Source organism: Rousettus aegyptiacus, unplaced genomic scaffold (assembly GCF_014176215.1).
Source record: "Rousettus aegyptiacus isolate mRouAeg1 unplaced genomic scaffold, mRouAeg1.p scaffold_m13_p_2, whole genome shotgun sequence".
In the NCBI taxonomy this organism is placed as follows: Eukaryota; Metazoa; Chordata; class Mammalia; order Chiroptera; family Pteropodidae; genus Rousettus; species Rousettus aegyptiacus.
The window spans coordinates 102,804,060-102,818,668 of NW_023416295.1; the positions used below are offsets into that span (position 1 = coordinate 102,804,060).

Here is a 14,609-nt window from a genome sequence, read left to right on the forward strand (position 1 = left end):
AAAGTTCCTGGTTATTTTCATGTAACTACACAGCTGGGAGAAATAAACTCCTTCTACATATTTATTAGAAATTCTGTTTCTATGTCCTCCCCCATTAGATCCATCCATTAGGTAATTATTTCCCTAAATCGGTAGTCCTTATTTTACTAACAGCCAGGTCCTGGAATAACTGCGAAAACTATTACATTTAAGTTTTTGAGATATGATAAGATTTTTAAAATAATATTTAAATTTTATTAGATTCTCAAGTAGCTTTTTTTCAGAGACATTTTTCTATGATATCTTACTAAAATAGGATAATTATTTTCTAACACTCCTGTAATCCTTGTGAAGTTGGGGCTTAAAGTGACTCTAACAAAGGACAAATAAGTCTTAATGTCAGAATCCAGATTCAGGAACTCTTCAGACCATAAAAGAATAGTTTTAATTTTGAACTGCCTTTTGTAAAAGCTCAGTCATAGTTAACATTCTAATTTCAGAGGGTAGGGCAAGAAAAGATCAAGTCCGGGATTGTGCAAATGCAGGAGGGAAGGGGTAGTAAAATAGCAATGTTAGTAATGTTAACCTATGGGGGGAAATTAATTTAAACAGGAACATTTCACTTAAAAAAAATGACCGCTGGAGAAACAATTCTTCTACTCAAAAATGAGTTTAGGTAAGCCTCTGGAAACCCTATCATCTTCTTTGGCATTCAAGTGCACAGCAATATTTATTTCATCTGTCAGATACTTGGACTAAATGAAATTCACAAAATTGTTGAATTGTAGCCATACATCCAAACAAACAACTGGTAACTTGGCAGAAGGATATAAACATTAAGAAATTTTATATTCATCTTATTTGGGTGTTACATAAAGACAAGAGTTTTTTCTACATAATATTAGGAACTCAGTAAGAATCCCTTCATAGTAACTGAGATTATAATAGCTGATACACCCTTATTTCTATCTTTCTTGATTTTCAGTTGTGGGTAGAAAGACTGAAATTCTTTTTCTGACAACCAATTTTCTGTGAAAGCACAAACTTAAAATTCAGAAGAAAAACCCAATAGAATTGAATTACTAAAATCAGGTCCCTATTCAGTCACATTGCAAGGAAGAAATCTTGGACATCGGGAGTAAAACCATTGGGAATCTGACACAAGGGCAAATGTCTCACATAGTTTAAAATTAATCGGGGCATAACTGTCAGTTAAATGATGATCAAAACTGTTTTCATCCAAGGTCTTTGGGACCTAATATAACTAATCATGGGGAAAAGTCTGCAGGTTGCTGGACTGAAGCCATCATTCTGAAGGGTAATGCTCCAGCTGTGAAATACAGCAAGAAAGGCTGGTGCTACATTTTAGAAAAAAACAATTTGGGAATCAAAGTTGACTGCAAGGTGAGGTTTTGAAGAGGTAATTTTTCCCCAAGGAAAAATTGGAGTGGGTATGAACAATTAATAGGGAAGTCAACTGTACATGTCCCATCGAAAGGAACGATGGTGTCAATAAGTTTTTTATTTTGTTTTTTGTTTGTTTGTTTGTTTTGTGATGGAGTGAAGAAAGCAAGACCAAGTTATGTTTTTCTCACAGGGAGAAAAACAGTAATGCGGGGTACCAGAGTACCCATGGCCTATTCTCAGTGGCAGCAGGAACTGACGGTGAAAAAATGAGATAGATGTCTGATTCTCATGGAATTCTGGCATTTTTAGCAGACATGATCTGTTTTGTGAATAGGAACTTAACCTTTATTAATTTCCACCTGAACCACAGAATAAGATAGGGAAAGTAAGGGGTCGAGTTAGAAGAGGATTCTCTTATTATTCTGATGAAATGTATGTTACTCCAAGTAGATCTAACCATAAATCAACTTAATTTTAATTACCATTAGCATTTGCCCTTCAAAAAATATTTATCCATTTACCGATATAAGAAAAGCAGATTTTCAAAGAGGGGACTGTTCTCTAAAATTATCAAACCATTCAATCATTTGTTAAACAAATGTCTATTAAATGTTAATCATGTGCCAGGCATTATAACTTCAGTAAAAACTGTCCTTAATAATGCCAGGAATATTGTATTCAAGATAAAAAACTGGAGCAGCTTATTCAACATTTGAGAAAATCACAGGTTCTTTCTTAGTATGAGAAAATCTATTGGTCCACTTTTCAGTACAATGCATATACAATGCATATGAATTGACTTGTGTCCCCACAAAAAGACGGCTAAGTCCTAACCTCTGGTACCTGTGAATATGATCTTATTTGGAAATAGATTCTTTGCAGTTGTAATTAAGTAAATGGTATCAAGATGAGGTCATCTTGGATTTAGAGACAGAAAAGAAGACACAGAGAAACTGAGAAGAACATTATGCAAAGACAGGCTGAGATTGGAAGTATGCTACCACAAGCCAAGAAAATGCCAAAGATTGCTGGAAGCCACCACAACCTAGGAGCAAGGCAGGAAATAAATTCTCCTTCAGAGTCTACAGAAGGAATCTAGCCTGATGACCCTTTGATTTCAGACTTCTGGCCTTTTGCACTGTGAGAGTATAAATGTCTATTGTTTTTAGCTACTTAGTGTGTGGTAATTTGTTACAGCAGCCTTAGGAAACTAACATGATGGTTTTATACAAAAGTATTTATAGAATTTCATACCCTATGCATGGACCCTTGAGGGTCCATGAAGACTAACTTAAGAATATCTAAATTAGAAAATGTCCAGGGGACCATGGCCATGAGTGGATTGAGGGAAACTTGCAATTGTGTCATTTGTGGTAAAGATCAACTAGAAATATTTAGCCTGCAGAAGAGATGAGTGATGAGAGATTTGATGACTCTAGAATATTTGGAAAACTGTCAAATCTATGTGGCCTCATAGATGGTTGACATATAATTTATTATCTAAAATGGAGCATTTCTAAGAGTTAAAGGGAGATATTATTAATAATTATTCTGAGACAACACATCTATATAAGCCAAGACTGTCCTGAGCTAAGTAGGATGTCTGGTCACTCTATGCACAGGAGATAACCAGGATCAAAGAATGAGATAGAGAAAAAGAGAGAGACATTATTTAGTTCAAGACAAGAATAAATTTCTCAAGAAAATAATCCAACCTCTTACTAGGTTTGTCCTAGTAGAGACAAGGTGATAACTTGGCAGAGAATTTTAAAGGGGCAGTATTTTGCATTTGGGAGACATCTGAAGTCACTTTGTAGTCTGAGGTTATACATCATATGATTCTGGCTCAAATTTAAATTTTACCATTTTCAGTTTATACTCTTGTAATGAAAAAGTATTAACTAATTTTGAATTCTGCCTCTGTCACTTTTCAATTATAAGATCTTAGCAAATACATTCAACTACATTGAGCTACAATAGTATCTATTTCAAGGGATGGTTGTGAGGTTTAAATGACAAAACATGTGAAATTCAGCACAGTGTCTGACATATAATAGGTGATCAATATATAAAAATTCCTTTCACTTTAGTAAATTATAACTACATAAAAAATTTAGATATATATTTGTTATTTGATTAATTGAGTTAATTAATGCCAGCTCTTAAGTTCTTGCAAAATTATTATTGCTCAGGCTTTTTAAAGCTTTGGAAGTAGAAATTGATTTTTATATTTTTTGGGGCGAGGCAACACTTGGTTGATCTGGCAGATTGCAAGAACCTTGTCAGCTTATAATCTTTTATTTATTTTTTTTATTTTTTAAGCCTATAGCACCTAATCTCCCTAGGTGGTCTCCCATCCAAGTACTAGCCAGGCCAGACCCTGCTTAGCTTTCAAGATCAGATGGGATGAGGCTTGTTCAGGGTAGCATGGCCATAAACAGAAATTGATGTTTTTCACTTTTGCTTGAAGGAGGGAATTAGTAAGGGGAGAGGGAGGTAAGGAAGAAAAATAAAAGGAAGGAATAAACGAATAAATGAATGAACGAGAGAAGAAAGGAAGAAAGAAGAGAGGAAGGGAAGGAGAGTAAGAGGAAGGAAGGGAAGAAAGAAACGAAACAAAGAAAAGAGTTCATAGTGATCTTTTTGTTACAACTGAGAACAACTCCATGATTTTAACTGGTATCAAAGGGTTATAATATGATTCAGAATAAAGAGTATAACTAATATCTTTCAAACCTTTGTGACAATTCCCATAATGTTCTATATAGATTAGTATGTGAATGCCACAGCTACTGTGCAGTGATTTGTCCTCAGCTGAAATAAGACAAATACCTTGGTTACAGTTCATTCTAGTTATCTGGAATGTTTTCCACAACTTCAATTTCTATCAACAAATCCTCAGTCAGCCTACTGCTTTTAAGGGCTGTAATCAAGACCATAGTTGGGGGCATAGATGATAACATTTGTCCTAGTTTTCAGGATTCTCCTGAGGATCAAATGGGATAATGAGTGAAAAAGCTTTAAAATCTTAATTGCTATAGAGTAGAAAATTCTATTAATAATAATGAGAGTCAATAATGACAACAGTTCTGCTGGAAAAAGTCAGGTGTCCTTGGCCGCAGGGACACAAACTGTATGCTTTGGACCCAGGGACATATGGAGAACCCAGCTCTGCTCTGAAAATATAGGACATCTGAAGAACGCGTGGCATAACTTTAAAGAAGACTCTAAAGTAGAAAACCAAAAGCTCCGTGACTGCCCATTCGAAAGAGACAAAAGCATTGAAAACTTGAAGTACACAAAATATAAACCCCGCAAAACTGACTGTTTTCAAGAAACAACAGACTAAGCACTGATAACCTTCACCAGGGCTGCTGCAGGTCGTGGACAAGATAATAAACACTGTAAGATGACCACAAGTGTTCAGGGCACCATGGCACTTTTCCAATATAGCTATCTGGTACTTAACTCCTTTTCCTACTCCTTTCCATGGACCATGCCCTTAATGGCAAGATAATTTATTGAATGGTTAAATTGTGCATGTTTCGCCTACATATTCCCCCTGTTCCCTCATTTCTAGCAGGCAGCCAGTTTTGTAATTGTGGCCATGAGGGTTTGAGCAGAGCCAAAGCAGAAGCAGCCAAATGTTAAGAACTCACTCTGCTTTTATTTTAAAATAAAATCTCTAGAAGGATTATGCCAGGGAGGGAGAAGAACATGAAGAGAACATTGGGGAATCCTTGAGAATTCTAGGATTGACTGGGGAGGGGAGAGAGTCTGAGAGTCAGCCAGAAATAGATGTTGTCCTACATCCTTGTAGCCTTCCAAAGAGGTGGAAGATTCTAAGGGCAGACTGGTGCCTTTAGAGAGGCGCGACCCCAGAAACCAGGGTTCTCAGCCTCTCCAGAGACAAAGATATTTGTGTCCAAGCAGCAGAGTTGTCCAATGTGAGGAGACTATGATCTTAGAAAATGGATGTCCAAAATTATGGTAAGTGACACGGACCCAATATGCAATAATCAGAGGTTTCCCCAAGCCTTGTGCTATGTAAGATATAAGAACTTTGCCTAGCAAAGAATGAAGCCCTCAAAAATGCCTGAGATCTCATTTTCACCATGTTGAGGTTTGGAGTCTGAATTTATTGGTTTAAATAAAAAAGTCGACATGTAATAATTTTTGCACATGTAAGTATGTAGACTGAGAGTTATATCCTATTATTATATTGACACCTGTCATTTTGTATGTTCTGAGGGCACGGACTAAACACTAAAACCTCCAAATAGCGTTTTGATATAATAGTCTTATATTGAGAATGAGTACATTAGAAATGGTACCTCTTGCCTAAAAAGGCAATTGGATACTTCTGAGAGGGTATTGATTCATGGATTAGAGTTATGAAAAAAAAGACACTTTACCAAATGGATCTAAACAGTAAGCTCTGTTATTAATAGTATCTCAATTTAGGGGAATGGTCTTATCTTTTTACCTAACTTGAAAACCAAAGTTAGACTTGAGAAAGAAAAATTTGTCATGTTTAGTTCTTAAATACATACAAAGTTCAGTAAACATTCAAAGAAGATGAAATAGGATGAAGAGAAGTAAAAATGGGCACAATATTAATTCTCCATTTTGAATTTTGAGTTTCTTCTGAAATCAAAATTACAACTAGAACTGCAAAGTATTTAATAAAGCCATTTGTAGTCCTTCAACTGTCAGGCTACCAATCAAATACAATGACTCTAATAACTAAGAAATTTGATATAAATTAAAAAAATTTTTCTGGTGTGAATTTCAAATTTTCAATGAAATTTAAAATAAGGAAAACACATGAAGTCTGAGAAATAAATAAATTAGAATTTAATAATTCTCTAGGTCATAACTTGTAGTTTTCCAGTGTTTATTTTCATCAAATGTTTAGTTTATTCAATATCGTGGCTATTTTTAAGCTTTTTTATAAAATTGGAATTCACATGTTATATGGATTATTTTTCTTCCTTTCAACACTAGTGAACTATATAAAGAAACATTAGTCTCTTCAACAACTGATTCTCACAACACATTTGTTGCTATTGCTAAGATTGTTCATTTTCACAGCATTATTAAAAAAAAATGTGATCCAGGTTGAAAACTGCCTTACAAAGTCACAACTTACAAGTGAATTTTAAACATAGTCTGGAAAAATTTATTCATTCCTTTATAACATGCAATTCTATGAATCAAATATAGACATGATAATTTTAGATACCTTTTGCAATTGCATCACCCACAAATGGTTTGTTTAAAAATATAGTTGTAATTTTAAAAGCACATGTCTTCCATAATATTTTAACACCCCTTATCTTGTAAGGTAGAGGGGAACAAAAAAAGCAGTCCTTTCTTTTTTTCTGAAAAAAACACATCCCCATATAAACCTTTTTGTTCTTTAACCTTAAACTCTTGACAAAGCCAGTGGTTTTTAATCTTTCCTATGGCGATCCAAACTGTTTTGAAATTATGTTTTCTGCAGAACGGTAACCCACACAAAACAGATGAAAGCAGAGCTGCTCTGACTGAGACAGAAGTGGGGCCGCCTCAGCCTTCACTGCCTCCACACTCATCCTCTGGCCTCTGCAGAGAATGGGCATTGTGCCCAGTTGCTTCTGGACAGTCCCAGTTTATACCAGTTGCTCCAGCATAACTATTAATAGCTTTCCCTTTCACACTCATAAACCAAATGGTCATTATAACTCTGAGGCACTTCCATACAACCAAAGAGCTTTTTAAAATTTTTTAATTACGTTTATTGGGGCAACAATGATTTATACATTATAAAGTGTACAATTCTATAATACATCATCTGTATGTTGCCTTGTGTGCTCATTACCCAAAGTCTAGTCTGCTGTCACCACATATATGGTCTCTTTTACCCTCTTCACCCTCTCCCCACCCACCTTTTCTCTGGTAACCACTATTCTATTGCTTGTGTCTATGAGTTTGTTTGTTTATTTTGTTTGTTGCTTTCTGTTTTATTTCCCACATGATTTTGAAATCATTTGGTTCTTGTCCTTTTCTGTCTAACTTATTTTGCTTAGCATGATACTCTCACAATCCATCCATGCTTTCTCAGATGGCAGTCAGTATTTCATCCTTTCTTATGGCCAAGTAGTACTCCATTGTATATGTACCACATCTTCTTTATCCAATCGTCCATCCAAAGACACAGGTTTCTCCCAGTTGCAGCTACCCTGAGTAATGCTGTAATGAACATAGGGGTACATATACCTTTACAAATAAATGTTTTCAAATGCTTCTGGTAGATTCCTTGAAGAGAGATTGTTGGGTCATGTGGTCATACTGTTTACATTCTCACACGAAGTATATGAGGGTTTCTTTTTCTCTACATCCTCTCTAACACTTATTACTTGTCCCGCTGATGATAGCCATTCTAACAGGTGTGAGGTGATATCTTGCGGTTTCGATTTGCATTTCCCTAATAGCTAGTGAAGTTAAGCATCTTTTCCCATGTCTGTTGGCCATTTATATGTCCTCTTGAGAAAAGTATCTCTTCAGATTCTCTGCCCGATTTTTAATTGGATTGTTTGTTCTCTTGTTGTTGAGTTGTGTGAGTTCTTTATATATTTCGAATATTAGCCCCTTACCAGAGGTATCGTTTGCAAGGATTTTTGCCTATTCGATTGGTTGCCTTTTTTGGTTTGTTGATGGTTTCCTTTGCTGTGTAGAAGTCTTTTAATTTGATATAGTCTTATTTATTTATTTTTGCTTTTACTTTCCTTGTCTATAAGGTCATCTTCATAAAAACTTCTCCGAGGTCAAGGTCTATATGTTTAGTACCTACATTTTATTTTATGTATTTTATTGTTTCAAATCTTATATTTGTCTTTAATTCTCTTTGAGTTAATATTTGTGTGTGGTGTCAAATAGCAATCTAGTTTTATTCTTTTGCATATATGTGGCTTTCCAATTTTGTCAGCATCATTTATTGAAGATTTCCTTTCTCCATTATGTATTTTTAGCTTCTTTGTTGAAAATTAGTTGGCCCCGTACATGTGGATTTATTTCTGGGCTCACAGCTCTGTTCCATTGGTCTGTGTGTCTATTTTTCTAACAATACCATAGTGTTTTGGTTATTGTTGCTTTGTAGCATAATTTGAAGTCAAGAGTGTGATACCTCTGGGTTTGTTATTTTTTTCCTCAGGCTTGCTTTAGCTTTTCGGAGTCTTTTGTGGTTCTGTACAAATTTCATAATTTTTTTGTTCTATTTCTTTGAAAAATGCCATAGAGATTTTGGTGGGGATTACATTAAATTTGTTTATTGCTTTAGGTAATATAACCACTTTAATTTAACTATGTTGATTCTTCCAATCCATGAACATGAAATATGTTTCCATTTCTTTGTGTCTTCTTCGGTTTCTTTTAAAATGTCTTATAGTTTTTAGTGTATATGTGCTTCACTTCCTTTGCTTATCTTTTTTATTGCAATTGCAAATAAAATTTTCCTTCAGTTTTCTTTCTGATATTTCATTATTAGTATATATAAACACAATGGATTTTTGCATACCGATTTTGTATCCTGGAAGTTCACTGAATTTCTTATTGTTTCTAATAGTCTTTTAGTGAAGAATTTAAGGTTTTCTATATATAGAATCATGTCATCTGCAAGAAGTGACAATTTGACTTCTTCATTCCCAATCTGGATGTATGCCTGATTGCTCTGGCTAAGACTTCCAGTACTATGTTGAATAACAGTGATGAGAGTGGACATCCTTGTCTTGTTCCCAATATTAGAGAAAAAACTTTGTTTTCCACCATTGAGTATGATATTAGCTGAGGATTTGTCATAGATGGCCTTTATTATATTGAGGTACTTTCCTTCTATACCCATTTTGAGTTTTTAATCATAAATGCATGTTGTTTCTTGTCTAATGCTTTTTCTGCATCTATTGATATGATCAAATGATTTTTATTTATTTTGTTAGTTTTATGTATCACAATTGATTTGCATATATTAAGAGTATTTTCCCTGACACATTTATGGCTTTCTTTTTTCTTTTTCTTTCTTTCTTTTTTTTGTTTTGATTAGAATTGATATTCAATATTATTTTATATTAGTTTCAGGTGTATAGTAGTTAGACATTTATATAATATACAAAGTGATCCCTGTAATTAGTCTAATATCTATTTGGCACTTATACAGTTATTATAATATTATTGACTATATTCCTTCTGTTGTATATCACATCCCTATGACTGTTTTGTAACTACAAATTTATACTTCTTAATTCTTTCATCTTTTTCACCCAGCCCCCCAAACCTCTCCCATTTGACAACCATAAGTTTGCTCTGTGTCTATGAGTCCATTTCTGTTTTGTTTGTTTATTTTGTTCTTTAGATTCTTGAGATCATATGGTATTTACAGAACTTCTCTCTTCTATTTTTTTCTAATTAATATTTTTTATTTCTTTTTTTTAAAAACAACAACAACAACAAATACTCCTTTTTAAAAGAGTAGCTTTAAGTTCACAGCAAAGTTGGGAGGAAGGTACAAAGATATCCCAGATATCCCATACCCCTGCCCACGCACACATGTATAGCCTCCCCTATTATCAACATCTCCACCAGAGTGGTGCATTTGTTACAACAGATGAACCTACACTGACACATCATTATTACCCAAAGCCATAGTTTACATTAGGCTTCTCTCATGGTTGCACATTCTATGGGGATGTCTATTATCTTGAGGCATCTCCTCCCCTCATGCTTCGCTGAAAGCTGTAGTGTTCCACCATCAGCATATTACATTCTAGACAATTTTGCCTGTCCAGGGGGTAAAATAGAATTTGTTCAAAATAAAAATCTATCACTTTTCTTACTATTGTACTCCTATATTCAGTGTTTCTGCTATTTCTAGCAACTCTTTAGTCATTGAAACTTAAACTCTAGTAAATTTTTACTTCTCCTTCCTCCTTATGCCAAAATCCAATTTTTATTCATTCTAACCCCAAATATCTCTCTCTTATATGCCTTTTTACCTTCGCTGTCACTGTTGTTTCTCTAATGAAGGTTCATGTTTACTCTCACCTCTGGAGGGCCAAGGCAGAACTCCTTTCTACCTTTTAATTTCTATTTCAGATATCTCATCAATTCCCCTCTTTTCAATTTGCCGTTGTCCCCACAAACCTTTCCCAATTCCCCTCAGCTTGAAGCAATCTCTCCCTCCTTTGAATGTTATACAACTTCATCCATGACTCACCTGTGACTCACACAAGTTTTTACTATAAGTTGTAAGGATTTGCATATCTTACCATCAGTTCTTTGAGGTTAAGATTTATGATTCATCTTAGTGTCTTTGATAACACCTTGCACTTTGGAGATCTTCTATGAGTTTATCATATGGATGAACAAATAAATACAAAGATATAAGTTGCTTTCAATATATTTATTGCTTCAATTTTCACAATCTGACCTGAATTATGATATTCTACTCACTATCTTCCCCATTCCAAACAGGAAAGTCTACCTGATTTGTTCCAGGCATATGCGACCTTCTATCATTCTTTGCACAAATGACCTACATACAGAGCTTTGTTCTTTCTGCTGCTCCTACACGCCCTTCAGGTTTTCAAAACTCAACTCAAAATTAAGTTTCTCCTCACTACTAGCCTAATTGGTTAGCCCCACTGAGCAACATTGTTACTCTATATCATTTAACCAACCCCTGTTTCCTGGTATTATAAACTTTTAATGATGCAAATAATACAAAGAGCTGGTAAAATCAATTCATAGTTGTCTATACCATGCATTTCTCCCAGGGCTTTCTTATAGCTCACAGTTTTTGAGTATTTACTCTACACCAGGCACTGTTCTAAGAGTTTTCTTTTAATTTTTTATTTGTTATAGTCTTCAAGAAATAAGAAATATCACCATTTTACAAATAAGGAAACTGAGGCCAGAGAGGCAAATAAGTAGCAGAACCGGGCTTCACATACAGGTGATAAGGCTTCTGTGCTTGTAGCTACTACACGTTTCTGCTTCTCAGAGCTTTGGATATGCTGAGCCTAACATTAATCATATGGTGTAATAAAAAGCCTTCAAAGTTAGGCAAGCCAGAGTTCAAAATTTACATGTGCTACTCATAGCTGAGACCTGAAACAAGATATGTGACTGAAGCCTCAGTTTTATTATTTATAATATTGGGAAAATTTTAGTGTTCTGAGAATTGAATAAGTTAGAATACGTTTTGTCAAAAGTACTCAGCAGAAGACTTCATACAGAGTCTGTGTTCAATATGCAAAGTAAACCAAAATGGAAATTTGCAACATGAAGATGATTCAAGCAGAACCCAAGGGACAATCGTCATATTGTCCTCACCCTGGCCAAATGGTTCCCTATCTTTCAGCTAAGGGAAAGTAGATGGGATTATGGTTGAGAGCCTGAGCTCTGGAGTCAGTTTGTCTGGATCTAAATCCCAGACCTATAAAATATTAGGCGTATGAAGTTAAGCACATTCCCTAACTTCATTAAGCTTCACGTTTTTCAACTGTCAAATAAGAATAACATTAGTACCTATATCATAAGAAATTTGTGAAGATTCTATGAGTTGAAACCAGAAACTGGGTCTAGCACATAGCAAGCTGCTATTATTAACTAGACTTTTAATACCTCGGCTAAATTGCTAAAATAGCTCCTGCGTGGTCTTTATGTATTCCAGAACTTTCCTCTACTATCCTGCATGGCATTGCCAGGATCTTTGTGGTAAACGCAATTCTAGATGGCACTCATGACCTTAGCCTCCCAATGTTACTCCTGTGATTATTTTCTTACATGGCAAGAGGGATTTTGCAGATGTGATCAAGGTAACTACTGAGTTGACCAAAAACAGGAAGGTTTTCCCAGCGGGCCTAATCTAACTACATAAATGTGTTAAAGAAGAGCTTTTTTTCAGGCTGGTGGCAGAATAGGCAATCAGAGAGATTTGGAGCATGAAGACTCAATGCTCTGTTGCTGTCCTTGAAGTTGGAGGGTGCCATGTAAGAAAGAATGTGGGTGGCTCTTCTAGAAGTAAGGACTAAACCCCAGATGACAGCCAGTGGGAAAATGAGACTTCAGGCCTACAACTGCAAGAAGCTGAATTCTGCCAACACGCTAAATGACCCCAGAATCTTATCTTTTCCCAGAGCTTCTAGATAAGCACCTAGCTTAACCACTGTCTTGATTTCAGTCTCGTGCAACCCTGAGCAGAGAACCTAATAGACCTGTGCTAAATGTTTGTCTTACAAAACTGTAAAATAAAAATTAGGTGTTGTTTTAAGCTGCTAAGTTAGAGGCAGATATTTATGCAGCAACAGGAAACTAATACATATGGGATATGGTAAATTTAGAAAAGATTCTAAACTCTATAGTGCCTTGCAGCATGACATGGTTTTCAGTTAAATTTAATCAATATTTATTTAAAATTTACTTGTGCCAGCACAAGAAACACAAACTCTTCAGAGAGTCACAGTCAAGGTTGGAAAACTTTAGATAATCTTTTAAATTAGGACTTAAAGGATGAGGAAGACTGTCAAAGGGGAGGTGGAGACACTGGGTATAATGGTAAAAAGGGCTCAATATGGCTTGGGTATGATGAATACTTGGGTAAAGTTACACACAGCCAAATCAAGAAGAGGCAAGAGGCTAGAGAGGCACACAGTGGCTACACTTAGAGAACAGAGTGCACTGTAACCATCGGGAAGTCAGTAGGACACTTTTGTTGATTAGATTTAAACAAGGTGAGCAATATTAATAAGAATAGATAGCATTCATTGCAATTCTTACTATGTTCTTGGCACTGGATAAGTGCTTTATATACTTTATATTTTTTAATCTTTATAATTACCTTACAGAGCAATATTTTAAAACTCATTTTATAAATGACAAGGATGAGGTTCTGAGAGGTGAGCAACTTGCCCAAGTTTAGAGCTATTAAGTGGTTGATTCAAAATTCTAACCCAGAATTACTTGGAACCGAAGCCCATGTTCTTTAGTAAATTTTATCAAGTCTCAGTGGTAAAGTAGAATTCGCTGACTCATTGGCCAATTAAATAGTTTTGTTTACATATAATGCGCTGTTCAGTAATTATAAACTTTTGCTCTCTCACCTAAAAGTTTGTTCTTATGATATTACAGCAGCATTGAAAGAGACAGAGACAGAGAGAAAGAGAGAAAGAGAAAGAAAGAAACTTACTATCACTTTGAATTCAAATTTTCCGATCTTTATAGTTCCCTGTTACCTTGAATCATTTAGTTAAAAAATACATTTTGAAAAAATGTCTTTAAAGTAATTTATCTTAAAACCTCATTGTGCACTTAAATGTGCATATTTGTATAGAGTCCCCAGGTTATCAGAGACACATCCTTTCCAAGCAACTTTGTGTATTCTGGGTAAAATAAAAAATGGAATATGACTTTATCATTTACTCTTTTTGATAATTTGAGAATAAAATGTTCCTAACTCATTTAGAGCATTCCATATGCCTCTTGCTTTCTTTTCTTTATCAGGTAGTTGGGCTCAGCTCCTATCTCAAATATGCTTTATTAGACTAAAAAGAACACAGAGAGAGATTTGATTTAAGACATGATTCTTGTATTTGGTTAGCTTACCATCCAAATGGAAAGATGCTACCTATTCTCATAAAAAAAAAAAAAAAAAGAAGAACCAAAATTTCACTAAGTGATTAACACCTAATCAAATCATCAGTGCTGTTAGAATAGAGAGGAAGAAGAGATTTGGGGGTGATTTGTGAAGGAGAAGAAGTCGTATGTGGTCTGAATATTGAAAGAGGGGTCAAATAATGATTTCCTTTGAGAGAAGGAAAGAGAACACTGAAAGGAAAATGATTGGCAGCAGCAACAGCAAGGAGGTTGGGATCAGCGTAATTTTTTTCTAAATAAAGACAGAAGACCAATTGTCTAGAAATTAAAGTTGGCCAAGAAAAGTAGATTTTAATACTTGGGTGATCACATATGTCTTGGAGACTATGATGAAAGCTATAAACTCACTTCAGAAAAATGCACCAATGCAAGTACATTAAATTATCCTACTGTACAGAAACAGTTACTATCAGCATTTTAGTAAATATCATTTAGACATCCATCTCTTGTCATAGATATAAGATATATGTATATAAAACTATTTATTGAAAAGAAATGTTCATGTATAAAATAAAATACAAAAAAAATGGGAA

The 14,609-nt window shown here is 34.8% G+C and overlaps 1 pseudogene; it reads right to left on the reverse strand.

Annotated features, from left to right (window-relative positions):
* Positions 1-3,706: 3,706 nt before the first annotated feature.
* On the reverse strand, positions 3,707-3,825 carry LOC118614040 (annotated as a pseudogene).
* Between the last annotated feature and the right edge of the window lie 10,784 nt (positions 3,826-14,609).